The following is a 25,943-nucleotide window of genomic DNA, read 5'->3' as shown; positions in this document are numbered from 1 at the left end:
CCAAACAGGCCGGAATGAATGTTGCTTGTTATGTGTGGGAGGTGGGAAGTGGAGGGCAATGGTGCGGGGAGATTTTGGTTTTCTATGTTATCACCACCGCTGCATTAGGAATCTACCTCTCCAGCCAAGGCGAGCTGGATGGCAGCCTGGCTGGCAGCACAGAGCACTACAGTGTGTGCTAGTCTGCGTGTGCGAGAGAGAGGGCGAGGGGAGGGATGTACGCCTGGCTGGAAACGCTGCTCCACGCTCCTAGCAGACGCATGGCAAATCAGACTCCTGCACGCCAACATCCTGATGAGGAAATAGTTAGAAAAAGGCTCCCAGTGGGAAAACCTTCTGTTTTGCTGATCTTGTAAATCAGCTGAATTCAGCATGTCACAAGCACGTCTTACAATACACAAGACAATGCCCAGATTTTTGTAGTGCAAAAGCATATTAACCTTTGTGTACTCTTGCCGGGTTTCGACAAAAGATGTCTGTTAAGAACTGCAGGGCTCATTGTAATTGCTTGCCATGTGGGTAAGTGATCCAGAGCTGTGTGAAGATAAGAAGAAATTGCTAAAGGCAAATCACCTGGGTTTTATTATGCTTGCCCTAAAAATAATTAGCATGGCCTATGAAATCATACTGTGAGGGGGTTTGTTTTAGCAGGAAACTGTAACCTATATATTGTAGCTTTCTTTCTGGAGAGTTGATCTTTGTAGTTGCGTTGATGTGTCTTTTTTTTTTTTTTTTTATTATTTTCTTTTTTAACTACAGTGAAAGACAAATGAACAAGCTCATACTGCTCTGAATAGCAACAAGGCGACTGCTTGCCAGCCTGTAAAATCTGGTATTGTCCCTCCTGGAGTCAGAGCTTGACCTTAAGAAAATTCCTGCCAGTTTCTCCGAGGGAACATGTCCCTGTGCTGCTGCAGAAGCCTGTTTGCCACAGGTAACACTTTTTACTTGGGATTATGGGTTGTGTATTTGCCACCAGGCATAAAAATTCACCACTTCTTCTGAGATACAACAGCTTTGCATGGGACCAAAATGGTGGGGTTTTTTCCGTTTGCTGTATCTATCTGGAACCACAAAAGTATCAAGGTCAGAACAGAAAGCAGGAAATAAAACAGCAATTGCGTATAAAATCACAGGCTTGCTGTTTTAAGTGCTAGCTGCCCACAATTTGGTGTGAATTGCAGGTGATCAGAACCTCTGAAAGTATCTGTGCACATACAGTGTTGGCAACCCCAAGCATTAAAAGCCCTGAGTCAGCTTTCTTAAAATCATGTGTTTTGACTTAAATAATGAGATACTACAGAAATAGTAATATGGGGCTGTGTTTGCTTGAAGCCTTTAGGGATTTTTCAAGCTTTGTTCCACCAGTTTCTTCTCTGTGACAGTCCTCAGTTTATTTTTATCTGAGTGCACTGAAGGTGTCTGTGGCCTAGGTGTCTGGCCACAGATGAGAGGCTGCAGAGACCCTTACTTGTGTCTAGTGCTCCCCAGGCTCTCTCTGCAGCCAAAGTAGGGAGAGAGGGTCCTCCACAGGCTGCTGTGGCTTCCTTGCATCATTCTCCAGAAAGAAAAACCTCTCCCACCATGAGGAGCATGTACCTGAGAAGCAACTGCCCTAACTTCAATGTCCAAGCTGGTCAGTGAGCATCTCCTAGACTGCCATGCACCCAGTGCAGAGGAACCTCAAACTACACTAAGCCAGTATAATCCCCTCTAAGTCCTTTCCAGAGGATAAATGGGGCTTCTGGTGGCAAGTGGCTCAAGGATTAGTACCACTCTTGTCTGACCACCTATATCTCATCAATACTGATTCTTCAGCTGCTTGGTCTTGATGCAATTGTATTTCTCAAGCACAGTTTCATTTCCTAGTGTTTGCTGTAATCCTTGCATTTTCTTGGGAAGATGCTTTTTCATGGCTTAGCTGATAATTTATGTAGTTTTGCTATGTGTTGTCTCTATGGAGAAGAGGAAGGGAAGAAGGCCTGCTGCCTTTGAAAAGCTGGTTCACAAATGTACTGGTATATCCCTTGTTGCAGGCCGAATTTTTAAGAATAGGCCTTTCATGCGCTTAAGCAGCTTTCCCAGCCAAAAAGTAATAATGCTCAGAGCATCTCCCAGGTCCTGGGATCTGCAACATTTTATTTCTTTGTGATGGCAGTGCATAGATATTAATGCTGGTCTTCTTTTTTGGTAATGCATTTGAAGGCTGGATAGTCCAAATACTGTTCCTCACTTGATTCTTCATAGCATTTAAGGTGAAGGAAATGAAAAACCACATTGACGTGTTCTTTCAGTGGCTCTCCACAGAAACATTTAGTGGTTTCTCCACCGGGTAGTTAATACCACTTTGCAATGTGACAACCATTTTTTGCTTTGTTTTATTTACTTTTGTTTAGTTGTGGCAATAAGTACCCAGCTGGCTGTCAAGCACCATGAACTCTTTGCTGGGGGTAAAGTTCATCCCCATAGCAAAAGCAAACACAAGGTTTAGGGATCTCCTTACTGGTTCTGGAGGGCTCAGGCAAGAGTTGTGTGGTGCCTAAGCCTTGTGTTAATTTTACCTAGTGTAAGTTAGTTAACTCCTGTGTCCAAGAAGTTCAGTACCCTGTTATTGAAGCTCTGGTGCCTCAATGGCAGCTGTAAACGTCAGCGGTTGCTGCTGTGCTTTGAGGAGGAGCAGACCAATTCCTGCACTCACACCAGCAGGGCTGAAGTGGTGGACTGCAACACAGTGAGGGTATTCCTTGGCATCAGATTGGCTTTGGGGACAATGGAGTCTTGCTTGCAGGCACCTTCAAATACCCTGTGCATACTCGGCAATATTAATGGCAGGGAAGTGTCCTGGAACATACAGATTCCCTGCCATTCACTCAGAGCATTCACAGAAGGCTTCTGAAGAGTGGGGTACACTTGTCTGTTGCCAGCACTCAACGTGAAGGGGTATAACTTCAATGATTTCATCACTTGCTGGGAGCATTTGTAGTCTCTCTTACTTATTACGATTGAATTTGGGTGAGCTATGTGCAATTCCTGGTCTGGGCCTTCGTCTGCAGCCAGTAACAGGCTTTCCGAGGTAGGTGGTATGTGGCTGGTGGCTTCTGGCCATTGGAAAATGTTGGTAGGCAGCCTGCAGGCTCAGGAAGGCTGGCCTTCCTTCCCGAGGTGTGGGGACCTTGTCAGAAAGCCAGCACCTTGCTGTGACTGCTGGACTCCAAATGGCATGTTTTTAGGTATTCTTTGCTGAGCCAGGTCAGGGATTTGTAATTTCTAGTGCTAGCTGCAGTCTGGTTGCCTAAACAGGCTGTTCAGATGTGGTGTGAACTACTGGGGTTATTGGGTGCTAAGAAGTTCTAAATGTCTGGCCGTTTGTAAGCCTTTTGAGTCCTGCTTTAGATGTCAGTTCTGACCCACCCATATTTGTTACTCCCCCCCAAACTAACCCCATGTGTGGATCAATACTGAATGAGTGGGGTTTGTCTGTTGGGCCCTGTTTCCTACTGACAGTACTATAAGTCTTGAGGGTGGGTTAAGGAAAGGAAACTGAATCCATCATTTCTTCTCCAAAACAAAGTCAAATCATATTGATTTCGGTGTTCTTTGTTGTATATTTAATTTGTAGTTAAACCAAAGCTACTATTATCAGCCTGCAGCAACCAGTAGACACACTTTCTTTTGAAATGGCTAGTCCTCCATCTGCCCCCGTGGGATGTTTCCAATGTAGTGGATGTGAGAATCTCTACCTGAGCTTCAATTAATCCATCTCATAGGAAAGGCATCCACTGCAGACAGCTTCTTCCTAGGAATCTTTCTGTTTACTTTGTCCAGCCACTTTCTGAGCTTCCTTTTAAAGGTCATAGAGAGTCCTAAAAACCTTTTTCCCCATTATTATACATTTAAAACAATAGATTCCTTTCTGCATTCACTTAGGCTGGGTTTATTAGAGGTGAATTCCTGTAGCAATTGGTCATTACAACAGTATTCACTAGAAAAACAGAAATATGGTAGTCTATAATTTGGTTTCCATTTAAAATAAAATACAAAAAGCCTACTGAACATGCAGAAAAAAATACGCAGCAACCCACAAGGCATGAACATAGGCTGTTGTTTTACATTTGCCTAATCCCAGGGTAACCTGAAATAATGCCTCTGCCTGGGCCTGGGGCAGAACATCCTCTTCTCAGCAAATTTCGTGCGGTAGCAGCGACTGCAATAAACACCTGATATGATGATTTGACCTTAAACCCCCACTACTTAGTTCTACAAAATCAGGCCAGAATCTCTCAAGGATCCAAACTTCCCTGAAGGTCTTATGCATTAAAAGATGATTCAAGGAAGCTCTCAGTAGTGAGAGCACCCAGCATCCTGGGGTGAGTCTAATCAAACTGCTGCTCGCTCAGGGAAATGCTGCTCCCTATAAGTTTCAGAGACCCATTAAGGACCAACAAACTGAAATAAAAATTGGACTGAATTTAGACCCAAATTCCCTAGCTCAGGTTCATTGCTACAATAATAGGAAAAAGAAAAACAGAAATATCTTCAGCTGAGCTGCTGACCATCACTTTTTAGGCTTTTTGCAGTGGAAGCTCAGTATTGTTACTCTCTTCCTCTGTGGGATGAAGTAAGGAACTTGCATAACCGAACATCCCGTCCTCCGTCCAGTGCCGGCCCATGTGCCATTTGTGGTTCTGCACAGCTGGATTGCTGGTGAGATGCCACCACATGGTGAGAAAATACTCAGTGCCACTAACTTGAGTTAGATTTACTCTAAAGCTGAGAAGTTTTGGAGATGTAACTTTCAACACAGGGATAGAAAGATTGATTTGGAGCTGGTAGGCTTTCTCTGACATAAGTTTCCCTGCGCTATTCAATGCCTCTGTGAGCTCCAAAGTTTCAGAAACAATGCTAGCCTAGAAACTAGCAGGGGAATCCCTTTCCCTGCTGATTATGTATTTTTCTGCAGCAAAACATTGTAAGAAAGGCATTGAATTGTATAAACCACAACAGTGCTTGGTCCTCATAGCCCTCAGTGACTTGGAGGCACTAAAGACAATGTGATGTAGCAGTATAGTAGTTTCCACACTCTGGATTTGTATTATTAAATACCAGAATAAATACTCATTTCAAACCCACATCATTTGTCAGCTCTTGAGTTATGGCTGCTTTGGTAACTTAGACACCCTCTCCTTCTGCCAAGTTCCCATGGTCTTTGTTTTGAATATGTGTAATTTTATGTGTTTGGACTTAAATAACTTCTGCTGTTTCTCCCAAGTTCCTCCTGCGCTAGAACCTGCCAGACCCCTTCTGGGGAGGAACAAAGGCAGAGGCACTTCCAAACAGGATGAAAAGGAAGGGGGGGAGGACTGTGTTCTTGAGAAACACATTGTTCATTTTTTGTTTAAGGAATTGGAAAGTCGTGCAGAAATTGAATCAACTTTGCTGTTAACTTTGGTCATGGATCTTGAAAATGTCTCTTTCCCATGAAATCCCAGTGGCTTTCTGGAGTTTAGCACCCACAGGCCATGTTTACAAAGCAGCTGTGGATGTAAGAGGTGACTAGATGCTAGAGGGCTATACAAAAGCTCTGAAACACATTATGCATCTGATTTCCATTTAAAAACGGTTCATGCTGGGTGCCTCCATCACCTAGATGCTTTTTAAAATCCCTCTATGAGTCTATAAGCCTCTTTAAGTATGGAATGCCAGTATCTATCTAGACCAGCTCGCATGCATGAGTTTGGCAACATTACTTAAACAAGTTCATTGTATAAATGGATGGGAAAAAAAAAAAAAGTCCCAAAAGACTAACATCCTATCAGTGCTCAAGGCAGGTCTCCAGGAGTCTCTGCTAGATACTGAGCTAGCATAAATCAGCATAGTTCAGTAGTCTCTACCTGGAGCTCTGCTGGTTTATACCAGGGGAGACCTAAAATGATGTCTCTTGTGCTTAGAGCAGGGGCTAGAAGGGCTGGATGAGACGTGATTTCCCTGATGCCCTTTGAGACTGGTGTGGTTTGTCTCACAAGTGGAATGAGTTTGGCATGCCTTAACTACCATTCATCAACTCCTAAACACATGACAGAAAGGTCACGGACGTGTGGACATAACAAGGGACCCTGTGAATTAGGAGTAAGAAATAACAGCATTTAGGGCCGGCTGGAGACTTAAATGTTTCAAAATCAGACTTGGGAAAAAGTAGAAGTGATATTTCCTTTTGACCTTTTAGAAACACTCTGAAAGACTCCAGACTGCACAGAGGCTGGAAGTAAGGGCCTTGGGGGCTCCTCGTGCCGACAAACCCTGGTCTAGGGCTGTCCTCTTGCTGAGAGACCTTGGAGCCAGGCAGCCTGGGCTCCTGGGGCAGCCAAGCCAGGCTGAAAAACTGGCAGGCTCTGCTCAATCCCTGGCCGCTGCTGTGTCAGCACTCTTCTGAAACCAGCCCAGCCTAGGGAGCACTGCAGTGTGCCAGGCTGGTATTTTCCTACAGAGGAGTGTTGCCTGGGAAAATTTCAAGCTAGTTTCATTGCAGAGCTGCACAGCGAAGACGGTGATGCTAGTGGATGGCAGAGTAGCAGGGCAAGGTTGGGATGCTGGGGCAAAACTCTGAGGTAACCTGGTCTAGATTCATTTTGTCTTGGGAGAACTGGTGAAATGCTTATTTTGCTGAGAAGCTATTTGCAGCATGTCCCAGGTAGTCTGAGCACAGCAGTCATCACCATACCTTTTAATTTCCTTTTCTTCTCTCTGGGGCTCCCAGCAGAAATTGGGGAGCTGACATATGATGGGTCTGCCCTTGCAGGACCCAAGAACAAGGCAAGAAGGTTACAGGCAGGCACAACAGGAACTTAGGGTGTTGAAAAAAAGGCCAGAAGACTCTTGCAGGAGATTGAGGTAGCATCTAGGTGTGAGCTGCTCCCTTCCTCCAGAGATGCACGTCAGCTGTAGCTTCCTGCGTGTGTAGCTGGTAGCTGCTTTGCTCTGCAGCAGAGGTCACTGTACAGCCAGGATAGCAGCGCGATGCAGGGCCACACGCTGCTCCGGGTACAACCTGTACACTGCCCAGGGGAGGTCAAGGCTCAGTCCGGCTCCTGTTCTTCCTGTCATCACCCATGTGCTGTCCCGGGACATGTCCCCAGTGGGATATGATGGGACAAAGGGAGCCAACTAGGGAGACAATGTCCATCCACCCCCTGGGGAAATGTGAGCAAAAGGGGTAGCTCTGCCAGGGAAAGCGAGGCATTTGGCACTGTCAGCCATGTGTTGATAAACTGCCAGGGCTGGGGTGAAAGCACAGGGCAATGCTTGAGGCATTGCAGTAAGGGCTTTTCAGAGCTGTACTGCATATTCAAAAAAAAAAATGCAGGGTGGAGACAGGGAGCTGGCAAGCCAGGCATAGTACCCTGTCACCCTGAGAGGTAGGACAAGTCTCCCCTCTCTCTTCACCTCTGTTTCTTCCTTTGTAAGCTGGATTATAATGTTGTTTGTGTCTGGAGGATCACCAAGTACTTCAATTTTCTTAAAATGTAAATGTAAGCTCCACTTGGTACCATCCAAGTAACAAGCCAAGTCAGCCAGCAAAGGGCTTTCCATCACGAGTCCATCTACTTGGACCCCAGCCTGGGCGCAGGAGGTGTGACTGGGTGAGTTACTTTGCTGCCTCACTTTAATGCAGCCAGCCTGGAGTCCTGATTTTAAGAAACACTTCCAAAAGCTGAGTGCTAAATAATAGGGCCAGCTGGAGTTAGGTTTACAAAACAACCCAGTCCTTAAAATGAGCTCAGCCTGTGGGGTATGTCTTAGAGATGGAGTGCTTCTGGCTGTCTGGCAGGAGATGTTGAAAGTCCTAGATCCTCTGGAAATCTAATGCTGTCGCTCTGAAAGGGCTCTGAAAAGCTCATGTGTAAGGGACTGCAGCAGACAAAGGCTGTCTGATAACCACAGGAAGGGCAGTGGAAACCTTTGCTGCTTCTGTGTGAAGAGTGGTCTAAAACAACTAGTTCTCTGGGTAACAGAACTGAAAAAAAAAATTGTCATGTTGACTTTTCTGTTGATTAGGGGCGTTTGGATGTTTTACAAGCTTCATCTGAACCTTTTGCCCTGACTGGGAGTCTTTCTGTACTGGGTCTTTGGTGTCTTTTAATACACAGGCTCACACTACTACCCTTTCTGCCAGTTCATTCATACCTTGTCTTTCTTCTCCTTATCTGTTACTTTCCTTAAAACTTAGTGACCTTTGAGGCCTATAGCTCTGCTGACCCCCTACATTTCCATTATCAAAGCTAATCCAAACTTCCCAAAAGTTGCAAAAGTCCCAACAGGTTTACCCCTCCCTGCCCCAAGCATGGCCATGTAAAACCTCTCTTTTTTAGGGAACAAGGGCAAGGGGAAAGCTTTTTGGTGCCTAAAATAGATGCATATGAAGTGCTCTGATCGGGAAAGCCTGTATCAGCTGAACACTGAAGGAGACGAACACTACATGTACCTTCCTCATCTGACACGGTGCTGGTTACAGAGGTGGGAGGTGTGCAGCACACATCTTAGCCCAAGCTGGATGCTGAAGCAAGGCAAACTTCCACCAGCAGACCTGGAGGGACTTGGAGTAACCTGGCTTTAGTCTCTGCTTGGGGTAAGCAGCATCCTATAGACATCCAAAGCTTCCATTATTTGTTATTATTGTTTATTTACTTATTTATTGGGAAAATACTGAAGGCAGATGGATAATGGAAAGGTTAAGCAGCAAATTGCTGTGCTTCTGCCTGGTCAGAGAACACGGGGCACAGCCTTCCTAACCTGTAATATAAGTCCTAATGCGCAAGGAAAATTATTTTGCCTTCCACTAAAGGGCAATTTTCTGATCAGCTCTCATTTTGTAGCATGCCGAGAAGAGAGAGCAAAAGGAGAGAAATATATATTTATATATGTATAAAAAAAGAAAGGGAGGAAGAAAGAAAGAAACACTTATGCTTTAATGGAAGCTCATTTTTGTAAAGTACCCTAGTGGCCCCCGTGGGCCCAGAGAATTAAACGCTGTCATTCATAGCTTGAAAGCGGAGCCATCCAGTTTGCAGACACCTGTCATAATTAAACTAATGGCTCTGAAAATGTGCCTTGATATTAAATCTATCTTCCGCCGAGGAGCAGGGCTGATTAAAACCGCTGTTTGACAGTTAATGATGAACCTCTCGCTTGCTGAGCTCCGTAACTGGAACAGACCGGTTCATCCCTCCCTCCTCTTTCCCGTCGAGCCCTTTCCCGTATCCCTCCCCACCGCCTTCTGCCCTGAACCACATGGCTTCTCCCCAGGTCCTGACCTACAGGCAGTGGGAGATGGAGAGTCCTAAGGCTCTCAGTAAGTTCCTGGGATGGTTGATGTTAGCCACAATCTTGGGCTGCAGCTTCAGTGTGCAGTTAGTGGTAGGAGAGAAGACATGTGCCCAAGAACCGAATTTGCAAGGGGTTGACTTGCCATAGCACTTGTGGTACTGTAGAGCTACTGATGATGGGGAAAATGCTGAGTCACATCTTTGTGCCCAGAAACTATGCCCTGTCTGGGGCCGTGCATCTGGGAGAGCTCACAGTTCTCTTTCCAGTGCTGGTACTAGGTAGTTGGCATCAAAGTATGAATCTTCCTTGCTCTGGGGTTCATCAGCTGCTCCTACTTATTCCCCTGAAGATGTCAGAACCACCTTCTTCTGACATAACAGCTTGTTGCCAGGGCAATGTGTTTGCTGTTGCAAAACCAGGATTACGATTAAACAGAGAAAGAAGAGTCTTTAAGGAACAAAATCAGTGTTTACTTGGAAATGTGTTCAATAACTACTTGGTAGTTCTAAGTACATATCCCTAAATAGACTGGTCCAGCCGCACCTCTGAAACCCATCAAGCCAGTTGTCTCCCTTTTTCTTTTCCACTTGCTCCTGACCTCATCAAGGACAAAAACTAGACAAGCCATTGAGGATTGAAGTCCCACTTGCCCCACAGGTGGTGGGTTTCGACACTCAAACCGCAGCAGTGATCTGAGTGTGGGATGCCCAGATAGGCACAATGATCTTCAAGTGAATGCCGAGCTAATCAGACGCAGCCCCAGTAATTAGTGTGACACAAACTCTGCGAAGTTCAGATAAGCATCAGCAGTTCCAAGTAGCATTTATTATTATTATTTGCTGGGTCTCTTAGTCTCTAGGTACTTGAATTCCCCAGCTCTACAATGGAGATAATAAAGCTTCCTTGTCTGCTTTGTTTTAATTGATGATGAGCTCCATGGGGCATGGGCCATCTCCCTGTGAAGGCATGCACAGTGCCCAGCGCTGAGACCTGTATTTGGGGGATCAGTGTATTGCCACTGTACAAATAACTAATCATGTTCATGAGTGAGGATGCTGCTGAAGTGGCGAGGGGGTCCTTTGATAAATACATACAGAGAAAAAGACCCACTTGCTGGAGCCGCCTGATGACAGAAGCCTGCTCTCCACCCCGCCTCGCACTGACACCCAGCCAGGCTCCTATCCGACTATCATTAGCTTTCTTACCCAGCTCTAATGCCATCCGCTGCCACAACAGTAATTACCAGGAGATTAGGCAGCATTAAGCACTCTTTAATTTGACACATTGCAATGATCTCCATTCAGCCTTTCTGCTCGAATAACTCTCCATAAATATTTTGTGAGGCTACCAAAATAAACAGAGGCTCGGCTGTTTGCACAGCTGAGATCTTTGCAGCTTTTTGAGAACCCAGGTAGCAAAGCCGAGGGTGGCACCAGGGGCATGGATGGGAACTGAGTGGTCAGTTGGGTATGCGAGAGAGCCAGGGAGTGGGAAAATATCTTTGTATAGAAAAAGTAAAAATAATAACGATAATATATGCCTCACACCGATGGCAATTTAATAGGAAACATTTTTTAAACAACAACGCGATAAAGAGAGATGGGTATTCATGTAAGAAGTGGCTGCATTAGAAGAAATAATAATTACACTGGAGTTGTGTTCTTTTTTTCTTTTTTTTTTCTTTTTTTTTTTTTTGGTGTGCTATTAGCCTAGACATTATTCATTAAGTAATGCAATGGAAAACCACTGTTAATACAGCAATAAATCCCATGGGCCCCCATTGCTTCTGAGATAGGATCATTTGGTAATTACAGTGCATTAGAAGTTCAATATTCTTTCATTTTTTTCCCCTCGGCTTCTCGCCTGGATGAGTGGTGGGCTATGAAGGCATGTGCCGGGAGGATTTACTGTAAACACACCGTGTGCTGCTCCATGTGGTGCTCCTGCACCTGGCACTGGCACAGAGATGTGCGAGAGCAAAGCAAACAGAGCGGAGCGGCGGGGAGAGCTCGAGGAGGCCGGGGGGTCCCTGCACCTCCCAGTGTGCCAGCATCTCTCTGCTGACTGGAGAAGGAGCCCAGGACAATGATACTTTTAGGGTGGGCTCCACGGTTGTTTGTGGGAGATGGTGTGAATCTGGGCTCTCAAGCTTTCATCCTACTTTGTGGGCAGTGTCTCCTCTTAACTGCATGAGTAACGGAGGATCAAGGGCTTGCAGGCACTTGGGAGTGAAGGAGGGAGGGCTTGGCCAGAGCCCAGATGAGCCGGGAACAGAGAAGGAGAGAGTTCTTGGTGGGTTATTGACAAGATCTGGACAAAAATAATCGCTGATTGCAGGAACATATTGCAGAGGCCCATGAACAGAGTCAGGAAGGGATTGCCCATCTCCACTCATCCGAGCCGTGGAGCCCCTGCTCATCAAAGCACTGAGCCCAGGGCCTGGGGAGCAGCTGTGTGTTTGTTATGGGGTAACGCTGCCGCCGTGCAAAGGAAACTCCCCTTCCTCGATAAGGCAGCTGCTGTTAAACAATAGGGAAATCTATTGGCTGCCTTAACAGATGCATCTTCCCTGCGTGCTAAGTAAACTGTCTCCATTTACAGTGTCAATACTGGCTCAGTCGTCCCTATTCCTGAAGCAGCCCTTGCCAGCTCGTGGCCGGCTGCTGCCCCGGCTCTCCTGCATGGGGAGAGCTGTCAATAGACCTGTCAATAAGATACTGGGGACTATTGAGCGGCATAGGCATTTAGGGGTCACTGGTCGATAGGAACTCTCATCAGGAGATGTAGGAAATGAGCGCTTTCAAATACAGGCAGGAAAGTGAGACTCCCCAAGGGGGAATGATACAACTCAATTTTCCCTATCCTGTTGCTCTGTCAGTTTGCCCAAGTCTGGAGAAGGTGGTGGCTGCAGGAGCAAGGAGGGAAGGGGAGGAGAGGGAACAACGCATCCGAGTGTTTGACTGAAAACATCTCGGAGGCTGAAAAACAGCTAGCCGCAACCCAACCACAGGCTGGCATCGGGCTTGGTGCTGGGGAAGGGCAGGGAGACGAGCAGGCTCGGCGTGAGCCGCTCTGCCCGGGTGCCCAGCCAGCTCACCAGGGGTGCAAGGCCAGATCCACGTTGTGTGGGATGCAGTTTCTGTATAGCCTGTGTTGGTTGAGATTGTGCTGTGGCTGAGCTGACTGCAAGAACTAAACAGCCTTGGCACTGAGTCCAGCATGAAAACATTGCACGGCACAAATACACAGTATACACTTCACTTATTAAAAATAGTGAGCTGATGACCAGGGCGTTGAGAATCCCAGGGTTGCTCTGAGCCCTCGAGCAGTTAATATTTCTTTGCTGACCCCCCTAGCAGCCTTCCTTGTGTTTCTCCTGCTCTCTCTCACTTTGGCTTTGAAGGACCCACTAGCAGCCACTGAACCTGGACGATGCTGGAACATCTGAATCTTAATCACCGTCTATGCTGCAGATACAAAGTGTTTGCTGCTGTTACTCAGTTTCTGAGGCTACAGTCAGACAGCTGTTGACAGCAGGAGCCAGGCAGAGCTGCGAGCAGTGGGTAGCAGAAGCTTGTAAGAGTCTTTCTGTGCTCTGAGCTCTTTAATTCTGATTTTGTTCACGATTTCTTGCAAAGTTTTATTTTGAAACAGAAGACAAGCCCATGCGTGTTTCTGTCCTGGAAGCCATAGTGTAGAGATCCACCCTGCAGACAGTGTAGAAGCAAGCTCTTGGTAGACTCATCATTTGCTTTACTCTGAGGCCTTTTTATCCACAGGATTTGGTGCAGTTTAGTCAGGCAATGGGCAGCCGCTGCAGCCTTGCCAGGCAAGGTGAGCCACGCAGGGGGACTTGTCCCCGGGAGCCTGCCAAACTGCACTGCGAGGCTTTGCCTGGCTGCTAAGGAGTTGCGTCAAGGCAGCTGCTCTAATTGCAGTCTTCTGACACTGAACCCTGTCCTTGGGGTTGTCAGGTCTGTAATATCTTGTTTGTAACCCCTGCGCTTGTGGGGAGCAGACAGAAATTGCAACATTGAAGAGGACAGGTCTGATGGAGTTGTCATTTTGAACAGGGCAGAGTGGGGTTTTCTTTTTGTTCATTTTCTGCACTTTTTTTGTCTCCTTGTGAGACAGGTACAGAGCACAAAATAAGGGGGTTTCCTCCTTTGAAGCAGTGACAGTAGATTAAAGTAGAAAGGTACAGCCTAAACTAAAGGGAGCTAAAACCTGAGCTGAGGGATGAGCCTCCCTTAGCTGGGTTCTTGGGTACCTCATGGGGAAGGAGCAGAAGTATTACAAGAAATCTCATCCTGGCTAGATGGAGCATTTAAGGGAGTCCCTTAAACCACATGCCTTGTGTCACGGTGACACCGTGACACCGTGGCACAGAAGTATTTTGTGTTTTCCATCTTGCATGACATGTCCTTGCTGGATTCCAGCTTCCAGCACACAAATATGATACGTGATGGGGGGAAGCTGTGGCTACTCAGCATTACTCCCAATAGCTCAGTGATCTGAGTTTTTCCTTAAGTGCCATTGGATTGCATGCATTGCAAAAAGTCTTTTTCTCCATACCTTGCCACTTGACATTATTTTTCGTCTTGTGGTGTTGTTTTTCCCTTTCCGGATAGTTTCCCAGCTCCACATACCTCTCCAACTTGCTTGATTGTGATACTTTTTTCAGGGTTTGGGTTGGTTTTTTTGTCCTGTTCTCAATTGCTCAGGGCCAGTGCTTGAAATTAAACTGTCTCTCTATGTGATGCAAATCAGATAAGAGAAACCAAATGAGCCCCATGTGTTCATCTGCAGAATCCTATTCTGCTAAAACTCGTTCTGTTTCATTCTGATCTTAGACGTAAATCAAGAGGAACTTATTTTAAACCAATGTCAGCAGGAAAAAGCTCAGCAGAAATAACAAAAACACCATGCCTTGTGTGTTTATCACTCTTCAAGGTAAGATAAACTTTTAGCCCAATTGTGATTCATACGCTTGACTTTCCCTGGTGGGTTTCTCCAACATTGTGCAGGCTGTAGTGCAACTCCCAGTAACACATTTGCAACAGGAATTGGCGTGTGTTGCTGGGTGGTGTAATGTAGGCTAGGAGGAAAGGGATGCAAGGCATTCCGGAAGTTTAAGGCAAGGGCTATACAAAGCATAAAAAAGTGCAACTTTGGTGAGATGTTCAAAACTATGGCTCAGAGGTCAGCAAATGTTTTTTGTCCAAGACAGCCTGAGAGGCCACTTGCTACCTTTGACGTGGAGGGCTGGCTGTTAGCTGTACCTGTGGGGTCTGCAGCTCCACCCGGGCTAAGCTCAACTGCTCAGCACGATGTAGGCCAGTTACTGGGTCTCAAAGGCAGGACCCAGACAGGTCTTCACCGCTGGAAGTGTTGGACTGTCCTAGTTTAGGAAGATCAGCTTACAGGCTAACTCTAAAAAGGGGAATTGGGGAGTCATGGCAGTGCTTCCACAGTATAAGTGGCGCCAGCACAAAAGAGAAGAAGAAAAAAAAAAATTGCAAGTAAATAAAAAGAAGCCCATTTGCAAATATTGTAAGGAATGCATGTTCTCATACGTGCTGCTATTAAGTCCGTTCGTATCATATCAGCAAACATCATGTCAGCTTGGAGAGGTTCCTACTTATTTCTTTTTCCCTGTGAAATGTTTTTCAATGCCTGAGTGAATCAAAATGAATGTAAATGAGGTTTATTAAGTCAACCCCACACGGTGCTGTATTGTCAGCGTTTGTAGGCTGTGACAGGTTAGTTATTGCGGTTTGAAGGGAATGTCACCAGCACAGCAGTCTTCAGAAGTAACTTTTAAAAAGAATAATAATAATAATAACAACAATAACAACAACATCTCAGGGCTATCTGTGATTTTTTGAGAAGTCATTTCACAGAAAGGTGGTGTGTCTAGAGGGCATTTCCAGGCAGCCTCCAGAGTTTGCAAAGGCAACGTGCTTTGTGTACAGTCATGTGTGTGTGCAGCCTGTGTTGGGGCCAGATACGAGCTCCAAAGTTATTTTCTCTCTTCTCCTGGTTCACGAACGCTACCAATCACCATGACATCTGGAAGATATCCGTTTGTAAATATAACCCCGTTGAGCTGTCTCACGAGTCTTGCTGGTCTTCAGCGAGCCAGTCTCATTATTTTTAGTAAATTACTTCGGCCTTGGCTACGCTACAAAAAAAAAACAACTAGTAAGGGTAGCATTAATTTAGTTATTTACTTAGATTTAAAATAACAGAGACACCCATCCAAGGCTCTAGGTGCCTTAACATTGTTAATTGTACAATAAATTCCATTCAATTACAAACTCTGCTTCATTAATATCCTCATTTCCATAGGCACTCAGCCAGTAAGCCACCACCCTGCTGTCATCTAGAAAGCTCACTCTCCAGCCTTTCTCAACACTCTCTCCAGTCTTTTCCAGCATATTTGACAAGCCATCAAATCCAGGTTATTTCTGACCATGTGGGAAATAGACTTCAGGAGCATGGAGGCCTCAAGGGAAATGCGCAGGGATCTGCTCATTGATCCCATCTGTGTGATCTTTCCAAGCATGGACGGTCGTGATGGCATGGGGAGAGGTGAAACCCATAGGAAGGCTGGTCCCAAGTCATTCCGTGGGGTCCTTTGGTGGGACCTGGGATCTCTGGATTGTCTACTGCTGCTCTTATCTCATGAACTCCTCATAACATGGGCTGGAGGACTTTAGTAATCTCGACCACTAAAAATCTGAAAATGGCCTTCTTTAGAAACATGCACTTTTTTGCCATCTGCAGCTAAGTTTGCAGGCAGTCAGAGGTACTTGCTGGGTAGACTGTTCCTTACGCTGTTCCCCTTATCCTCTGTAAACTGGATTCTCCACAGTTGGATTCTCCTCCAGTTTATTCTGCAGGAAGATCCTTTCCCTTGGATCAGCAAGGAGGGTGGGATGTTTTAGCCAGCTTTTAAACATGTAGGTGAAACCTGTGAGTCAGTATGGATGTGTGCAATCATACTCATTCATTAGCTGCCTCTACTAACTGAAAAATAGTAGCAAAAATTAAGACAGCTTTGTTCTCAAAGCCAACAGACAGAATCCAACCCTCCCCTATATGAGTTTCCAGCAGCACGGGCCTAAAATTGATCTAACGAAACACCCACAACACTTAATATACTTTGGCTAGGTTAGTGTTAGATCAGAAATGTTCTGAGGATGTCACATAAGCTAGACAAAATTATTTGTTCCCTAAAGGTATCGATCTGTGCAAGGTGCCTTGCAGTCCATCTGCAGAGAAGGGAGTTGCAGCCTGACAGAAACCTGCTCTGGTTTTGCATATTTATTCCTCCTTTAAATCATTTCCAAACCACTAAACCATTTTACAAGGACGAAGGAAAACATCAATTACAATTACAGTGAAAAACTCTTTCAAGGCAGAGCCTGGTAGACAGAAAATGTAGCCATCCATTTGTAGTTTTTCACCAGGTGCTTCATAATATTACGGTCTGTTTCCTCCCCACCTATCATCTCTTCCCCCGTCCCACCGTGTCTCCAAGATCTTGGTGTTCTCTGGCAGCAGGTGGAGTGGAGGGTGAAACCTCCCGACCCGTCTCAGATGCTCACCGGTGACGCTTTGGCCCCCGCACCTCCACCTCCCCAGGCATGAGCCAAGGCTGGCTCTTGGGCAGGGAGTGCTACAACGGCAGCCTGATTAAAAGGCTGCTCCTGTTCTCTGTAATGCTGCTTGGGGAGCGTATACAGTATTCGTAGCATCTCACAAAAGAGCTTCTTCCTGGAAGAATCCTAGCTCTGTCTTGCTGACACAAATGGCACGGGTGGCACTGAGGATTTCCCAGGTTTTGTGGACTTACTCCAACCTCCAGCCCCTGTTGCTCAATTCCAACACTTGTGTTTCCTGCTGGGCAGCGGAATGAGGGAAGCGGTTGCTGATGCAAAGCACTAAGTCAGTGGCCACTCGCCTCAGGGTCTAGTCTAGCTTGGCTTTGAGCTTTGTCTGGTTACTGATGTTCGTACAAAGGGGCTGCGGTGCTGAGGAACAGTGGTATTTTGTACCATCAGTTAGATTCAAATCAGAACAGAAAACAGATTTTCTTTTCTGGAAAATTTGTGAAATGGTTTGCACACAGATATGTGTATCTGTCTGTCTGCCTGTCTATCCTGTGTTAGAAAGAAAAATCCAAAATGTTTCTTTTTTTTCCCTATATTAAAATGGACAGCAGCTAGAACTTGCATAAAATATAACGAAATCAATAATTTAACATAGCCTAAAAATTGGAATTAAATGAAGGAAAATGACTCAAAGCAAAAAGTTTTATCATACCTATATGAAATATTTTATCACTGTGCAAGATTAAATGAAAAACTCAGATGATGCCACTTCCAGCTCTCTTCCAAAAAAAAAAAAAAAACCCAACCCCGAAATAACCATCCTCCAGCCCCGTTCAGGCTGGACCAGGTTTTGCTGCTTAATGGACATTTGTGAATTGTCTCTACTTGCAGCGTCTCCCCAAGATAGAAGGCAAGGGCATCTGGAAGTGCTGGCTTTGGGAGACAGGTGTTCAGTGTCTCATCGGAGAGCTAAGGCAAGCATTTGTCTCAGCGTTTCGGGGAAGGACATGGAAGGTGGTTGGAATTTGGGTTGCATCACTTTGAACATGACCCACTTTCTGTGCCTGGCTCTGCAACGGGCTAGACCCGGCGGTGGCGGTTGGCAAGCAGAGCCAGCACTTACTATGTACATCCACCATGGCACTCAGTGGGCTGCAGTCCTGATAGTGCAAATTAAATTAGCTACTAATTGGTTAATTGGTGAGGGGTTCTGTAAAGCAGCTAGGAGCAAATTAAGCAGGAATGAGAGAAGTGCACATTTGAGAGCCATGATTGCTCTCTCTGAGGGCTGCCAGTCAGTAACGTCATGGGCTGGAAAGCAAATGGGGAGGAGAATGGCTATTGCCTATGCTAAGGGCTCACTCATCCTGCGTGCCCGTGGGGTGCGTGGCATTATCCGCCGTGCTGGACCGAGGGAATCTTGACTCGCGATGAACTGCTGAGATGTATGGGCAGCCAACGGGGTCTTGAGCATGCTGGCATGCCAGAAAATCTCTTTGCTTCAATGGCAAGCTGGATTGTAGTGATTAATCTGGGTCCACCGAGGACAGCCCAGCATGCACGAGCATGTGTCCACATGTAGGAGTGTGTGACCTGCCACGTGTCCTCCCGTGTGTACATGTATATACGCTGTGCCTGGCTGTGAATCTTGGGGAGCCCTTGTATGAATGAGACTGCACGGAGGCTGCAAATACACAGGGGTTTGTGTTTGGTAGTGCTTGTGTCCTTGCACAGCCCTGGCGCAATACAGGCTGCGTGGAGCCGTGTCCTGCCCGTTCGGCAGCCGTGCTTGCACTGGGGCTGTGAGCAGGGCAGATGGGTGACCAGAGTGGGGCCTCCCCGCGTCGCCCACCTCCTTCCCCAAGTGTGCTCGCACTTGCTCAAGCCTGGTAGCATCCCCAGATGGAGCTCTAGTCAGCAAGCTTCTGCCTCCAAAAGATGAAGAATTACTGTTCATCTTCCTTGTCAAAAACAGAAAGGGGAGGGGGGAGGAAAAGCCATTCAGAAGGAAATACGGGGACTTCTGCCTGCAAAGAAATACATGCCTGCCCTATTCGAGCAGAATTGCCCAGGCCGTGGGTAAGGCCAGCAGAGCAGCCACAGGTGTCTGAGGGCAAAGGTGGATTTGGATTTTCCAGCCTTGTGCATTTGCCTTTAAATTCCAGCCAGATGCCACATTAACTTGCGTGACTTCTTGTCTGTAACAGCACATAATGCAGCACGAATGATGTAACTCAATGTGATGCCAAAATTTATAGGAAAAGACACTGCTTTCTGAGGTCAGGCTGGTATCTGATTTAAGCTGGCAGCGGGAGCATCAGTGTTTCTGCAAGCCTATACCGTGGCTCTCCAGCAAATCACATTACTCTGAAGGACTTTGGCGGGCCCCTAATCTAGACAGCTCTTCAAAACTGGGTACATCAATTAGGCTGGAGTGCATCAAACCCACGCAGGGCTTTTTGGGATCCAACTCAGACAAACTCCTAAAACCACTTTCAATAAGAGATTTTTTTTGGGTGGTTTTTTTTTTTTTTCTTTTAAATGAGCAGAAGGATTCTAGATAAACTCGATAAGGGCTGGAATCAAAACAGGATCCTAGAGCCAAAACTGGAGTGACAGCTATTCCGGGTAGTGAAAACGATGACAGATTCTGAGCAGACAGAAACGAACATGATAAAACAAGCAGGGCTATTATCCTTCCGTTTGCATTGCCATAGCACATATAGGTCCCATCCCAGGCAAGGGCTGCGGTTGTGCCAGGCACTGGGAAATACGCGCCAAGGGCCGGTCCTGGAGGGAGCGTGGAGCTCAGCATCTCACTAGACAAGTGAGCTGCAGGGTTGGGGAAAGGCAGAATTATCTTCTACGCAATTGGAAGACTTCGAGGCAGTCCAAGTTCTGTAGCAGATTGTTTCTTGTGATGCAAAATGACTCCTGACATGACATGGGGAAAGTATTCAAGCCAAAAAAGTCTAGTTTTGGAAAAAAAGATCAAAAAGCCCCTAACCAGAGGGAAATATTTTTTGACCAGCCTATGGGGAAACTGAGGCACTGAAAGAATAAAAGCCATGTGCTCAAAGCTGAACATGGCCTGGCCATTCTGATTTAGCTCCATTTATTTGGCATAGAGATATTACCTGTGGTTTTCTTGGGAGCTGATAACTTTAAAAATCTGGTTGCAAGGTACTTGCCCAAGGCAAGTAGCAATTCAGGATTGCAACAGGTACAGGAGTTTCAGTTCCTCTGAATTTCCAAGACCTTGTCTAGTACCTAACCTAAACCCTTGATTCCACTAAAAGCTATCCACACGCTAACAGGAGGGCCTTCAAGAAAGGAGATGGGGCTCGAGTTCAGCAAAGCCTTTAGGTTAGCATATAGGAATGACTTAGGGCAACATGATCAGGAGCCAAAACCTGGTCTCTGGAAGGAAAGCAAGGCTGGCTGGCTAAGTGCTGTGGTTAGAGCTTCAGTTGGTCTCTGAAATCAGTAGTGGAGGCTCTCAGTCTGGCACACCTATAGCTCTTGAAGCCATTTGCAAAATGTTACCTTTAAATAAGTGCTTATTTTTAAGCAGTGGTTAAAGTCTCACCAAAGAGTTTAAAACAATAATTTATAGCAATAATATGCTAGGACATGAAATAAAGCTGCTGATGGTAACATAAATAATGTATAGAATAATAAAAAGTGCTGCTGCTGTTGAAATCATGTGGTCAGCTCGCAGCGTGGAGCATGCCACAGTCGGAGAGCTGATGGCTTTCGGCATGGCAGGGGGAGGCAGGAAGGAGTGAGAAGCCTCGTGAAGGTTTTCCAATCACTCCAGCCACCATCTCTAATTCTTTTCTTAAAGTATAAAATCATTCTTCCCCTGATCTCACTTGTGGTCAGAGCTCAGTACAGGCCCATCAGTCACTGCGGTGATTTGGTTCAGCAGGTGTTGGTTGTGCAATCGTTCATTTCGGGCTAATCTGCTAGCGGCTGTCAGGGGTTATGGAGTATTTATTGAGTTTGTGTCAGGTCCAGATGACCAATAGCCGGCAGCCGCTGGATACCCATTGACACTGATGATATTGCTGAATTAAACTAGGTGATGTATACAGAACTTGCTTAGAGCTAGTAATGAAGCTGGGAACCATTTGAAACACAATACAGAGGGCCCCAGTGCTTGGGGCTTTGCTCTCTACCTTTTAAATAAAAAATTATTATTATTTTCTTTTAACGCCAAAGGAGAAGCCATGAATCGAGCTCCACTGAAATATTTAGAGAGAAAAACAGAGTAGCCCAATGGAAATGAAAATCATCTTTATATTCTGCAGATTTACTGCCTGCTAGTTGGCCAGTGACTGAGGAATTTCTCAGCTGCTTTTTAGAAAGGCATCATGGGGGAAAGAGAAGTAGCGAGGATGATGAACTGATTATTGATTACGCTTCAAGGACCTGATCCTTTAAAAGGCTTTGCTGAGCACCTTCAAATCTCATTGACTTTGCTGAGCACCTTCAAATCTCATTGACTTCAGCTCAGCACAGGACAGGATCTGGATGTATTTGCGTCTGGACTGTTCTGTCGCGTGTGAAGCTCCGTGAATTACACTTTACGGGGACTGCATCTCCCTGTCTGTACCTGTGAACTCAGACGTCCTCCCTGGGAGACAGAGTCCTAGGAGAGAAACTGAGGCGTGAGGGAAAAGGCAGAATGTGCCCAGGATCACAGCCCCTGTTACTGGCGGGGGTGGCACTGCTCCGCTCCACAGCTTCTTGTAGAGGCTGGAAGGGGAAGGCAGCAAATGCCAGGACAAAGCTGTGAGTGCAGTTACCCGGGGGGCTTGTGAGAGACGTGTGCTGGGCACCACCAGCTCCAGCAGCGCAGGAGGTCGGGACGGGCACGGGGCCTCTTCCAGGCAGCTCCGGGCAGAGGGAGCCTCGCGCCAAGTGCTCTGTGCGCCTCCGGGAGCTCGCTCTTAGCACCGGGTGGGAGAGGAAAGTTATTTTTAGAAGATTAGGTTGGCCATCCAAAACAACAGCTCCTTCTATCTGGAGGTAGAGGAGGAAGCAGAGGGCTGCAGTTTGGTCACTTGCTGGCAGGGTTAGGATCAGGGACCAGGAAAAGGGCTTGGGATGGCTGTTTCAGGCAGGTCTGAAGGTCTCTGCCAGGCTAGTAAAGCCTGCAGCAGATCTGGAGGATGTCCTGTCCTAACCATGGAGGCTGAGCACCTCTGAGCAACCACAGCTTTCCCGTGAGGCTCCCTTTCTGCTGTGGGGATGGAGAGAGGTTCCAGGTTGGTGATTAGACCATGTTGCTACTGAATTATTCTGCACAGAGCATCAGAGTTAATTTGGGGGACAGTCAGCTTGTCTGAGGCTGTCACTGCTGCTGGCTGAAACCTGCAGTGCTGGAGAAAGAGCAATCAGAGCTGTGACCTTGGCGAGGACTGGGGTTAGATTACAGGCATGATTAAATGCCAAGGAGAAGGCTCTGAAGCTGCTATTTGAATACCTGTTTACATGTAGGATAATAGATGGCCACCCGCTGCCTGCAAGGCTGTAATTCACTCTGGGGATTCTGGGACTCGGATGACACCATAAACCATGCGAGGCAGAGTGCAGGATGCTTGCAAAGCAGCGCCGAGGCCCTGCGAGTGATTTACAACCACGGGCTCACTCTATGGCTATCTAATCTATTGTCTTTTTATTGCAGACACTGCACAGAGAAATTATTATTGTAAAAATTTGTTTAAAGGAGCTCTGTAAACTCACTTTGATCTGACAATTTCACCTTAAAATCCTCCTGTTTCAGTGGCTGGAGGAGAGGATGTCTGGCATCTAAATTATCTGTAGGTACAACTCCATCCAACTCTGCAGCGTAATAGCAGGAGAGAGTTGTCACTTAGGATTTTACTTCGGTCTATGTATCTCAGGGTAGAAAGAAGCGGGGGACAGAGCTGAGTAACCCCAGAATGTGCAGCCGGTGTACCCTGCAGAGCCCCAGGGGAATACGGTTACCCTGTTAGACTCAGTCTGGGCTCGTGTCATGCCTAACTCAAACAAGGGCTCTCCCATGAGCACTTGAACCTACACAGTCAATCTCTGAATCCCCCAGAAACCTTCCTGCCCGCTCGCAGCAAGTGGGGTATAAATGAAGAGCATTGCAACAAGGTAAGGTTTGGCAGAGATGGAGAGGAAGGAGTTTGGGAAGGAAGCAGGCATGAGCTGAGCTGTAGAGCAGGTCACCTCTTTTTTCCTCCATCAAAAGAATAGGTGTTAATGACTTCTCTGAGCTTCTACTCCTCCTGATGAATAATCTTTTTGCAGTCTTTTCTGAAAAGCATGGTTTAGGATTAGGGTTGAAAGCTCAATTTGATTAAAAGAGTCAGGTGCAAATTAGAAGGCATTTGGTGCTTAGTCTTGCTGCTTTTTATAACAGGGCCCTAGATGAAAATATTTCAATTACTATTTACTCTTCTTTAGTGTCTTTCATCAAGGGACTGTCAGGAGCTCTCCAAGCACAGCTCCCTGCAGTGTGAGTATCTGTTCAGGCACGGGGCAGCTCTGAACGCAGAAGGCACTATCAGCCGGGCTGCAAGAGTGGGGCTCAGGCAACTCGCATTCAATTACTTTGTGCTACAGACTCACTCTGTGACCTTGGACAGGGTACTTAATCTCAGCTCGCAGTGGTAAACAGGAGATAATATTTCTCTATTTCCTGCAGTGCAATGTGAGAATAAATCAAGTGAAAACGGTAGGCTGTTCAGAGAGGTCTGGGAGCCAATGCCCTCCTGAGGTTTGTCTCTAGACCTGCTCTCATTGCACATCTCCTCCCCTACGCAGCCTGCTTTCATGCTCCATGCTGCTCATTGGCATCCAACTTTCCTCTGAAAGTGCTATTGTGCTTTTGTCTAAGTCCTGACAATCCGAAACTGCTTTTTAGGCAGGCTTCCTCAGGACCTTGCAGCAAATAATCAGTGGTGTTTTATACAAATGGTCAGTGCCTGTCTCCCACCTTAAATTTGCCATTCGTTGTTGCATGATTGGCATCCACACCTGCAAACTCCTGATTCCCTTAATGTTTTCCCCTTGCTGAAAACCATGGGGGTACTCCTTAGCTTGTGACTAATTGTCCAAAGCCATTTCACAGGGATAATCTATAAATGCTTAATCTATCCATGTCTGTGTGGCAAGCAAGGAAAAAAGCAGTTTAGAAAGATCAATCATCTAAAATCATCACGAAACACATTGGCACCCAGGTCCCCACTCATCCTCAGCTGAGGAAATGATAGTTCTGAGAGATTAAGGCTTGAGAAGAGCTTTTCTGCGTCTCCATAGCTTTTTGATCCTAAGATAGATTACCCAGAGATTGCTAACTGCTCCCTGCTTGTGCTAAACAAAGATAATAGCATTTGGAGTCACCTCCACATAATGATGCAGCCACCAAATAAATTATCCTTTCTCTCTTCCCAGCACCAGAGCAGGGAAGGTGGCTTGGGCACCCTGATGGCTGAGAGGGGAGGGGGGAGGCTGTGACTTGTACCCTGCTCTCTTGGGACTGCCTTAAAAAAATCAAGTTCCTAAACAGCTGAAAAAACATAAAATGCTCCATATACTCTCTATAAACAAGCAGTTAGAGAAATCCAGGCTGGAAAACACTTGGTGGAATAAGGTCAAGCTTCTCATATGAATCAAATTAGTGGCCGCTCAACTAGCACCACAGTACATTAGGCTGAAGGGACTGGGGAAATGGAGCTATTTTCAAGGTTATGCTTTTGTTTCCTCTCTGAGCTGCTTGCTGCCAGGGGACCTTGGCCACTCCAAGTCACTTTGGGGGGGATATTTTCTGTCCCCATTCCAACATCTGCTCTAAAGGTGATAGAGAGAATCCCAATTTGCTGTAAGAAAAGAGAGATAGTGTTACAGGCCAGTGTTGGCTCGCTCAAGTAACCTTTCTATTCATTGGTTTGGGAAAGATCCTTGGAAATAGCAAGGAAACGGTGGGGGAGACTTAAACCCTGAAGGAAATTACAGACAGGAACTGCAGGAGGAAATTACCTGGAGCGGCTCCCATTGTTCTGGGTTAAAAGCGTGGCACAGGAAGCTTGCGGCAGGATGGCGATGGTGGAGTCCAGGCAAACATGCTCACGTAGCCGAGCCCCAAGGGATTTGTCTGAGGCTCGAGAGGCAATCTGGGCTGCAAGCAATAACCGGGCTGTTGCGTCCCAGGCACAGGGTGTGGAATCCCTGTGCTCACCCTGACACCCCTCGAAAGCAGTTTTGTATCTTAGAAGCCTTCCCAGCCTGGGCATGCTCTTTGAAGGAGGGGGGAGGCAGGGGTCTGTTCAGCCATGCCCTGTGGTCGTGTTTTGGAGATGTCTCTTGCCAGCTATTAAACACAGCCAGGGTGCCTAGCTGCCATTCTTCTCTGCCTGGTTTCAGGCAGGAGGGCCTGGTGTTTGCTTCTCACAGTAAAAGCGAGATTGAGCATTGCTCTGAATGCAGGGAGAGTTTCTTGAAACTGAAGCGTTCAATTTTACTCCACTGAGCATCCAGTATAATCCATTGAAAGGGCACTGTCCTTCAGGCCTTTCAGCTGGGCTGACAGCTGCCCACTGATTAATTGACAGGTTAAAAAGATTGATTCCACATGTCAGAGCTGTAACCCTGCCAGAACAATACGGCTGTCAATTGGGCTGTAAAACAGACGCTTACATTAACAGCCCTGACAGCAGCAGCACATGAACACATGCACCTGCCTTTATGGAGAGCCTAAACACACAGCCGGGCAAAGATTAATCATCTTGAAAGCAATGTTGTAGGATCAAATAAATGTTTCTGCAGTGGAAAAGTGGTGCAGCGCCGACTTGGCATGGAGTCCAGCTGCAGATGGTGCCCGGCGGGCAGCTGTGGAGGGCACGGGGACCTCAGGGGTGGGGTCTTGCAGTTGTCTTCAATGCTTGACTTATTATCTTGGCCACGTGTCCTCCCTTTCTCAACCTACTCAAAGGCGTGCACAGACAC

General features: G+C 46.5%; 1 long non-coding RNA gene across 1 annotated transcript in view; it reads left to right on the top strand.

The window, feature by feature from the left end:
* LOC128150323 (uncharacterized) overlaps positions 1 to 25,943 on the top strand; it is a 115,341-nt gene that overhangs the window by 51,593 nt on the left and 37,805 nt on the right. The window contains exon 2 of the long non-coding RNA XR_008238023.1: positions 760 to 934. This is a non-coding gene — a long non-coding RNA (uncharacterized LOC128150323). The remainder of the gene's footprint in view (positions 1 to 759; positions 935 to 25,943) is intronic.

The sequence above is a fragment of the Harpia harpyja genome, chromosome 13 (genome assembly GCF_026419915.1).
Source record: "Harpia harpyja isolate bHarHar1 chromosome 13, bHarHar1 primary haplotype, whole genome shotgun sequence".
Taxonomy (NCBI): Eukaryota; Metazoa; Chordata; class Aves; order Accipitriformes; family Accipitridae; genus Harpia; species Harpia harpyja.
Note: the sequence above shows the minus strand (reverse complement) of the source record. Positions and strands in the feature narration are given on the sequence as shown.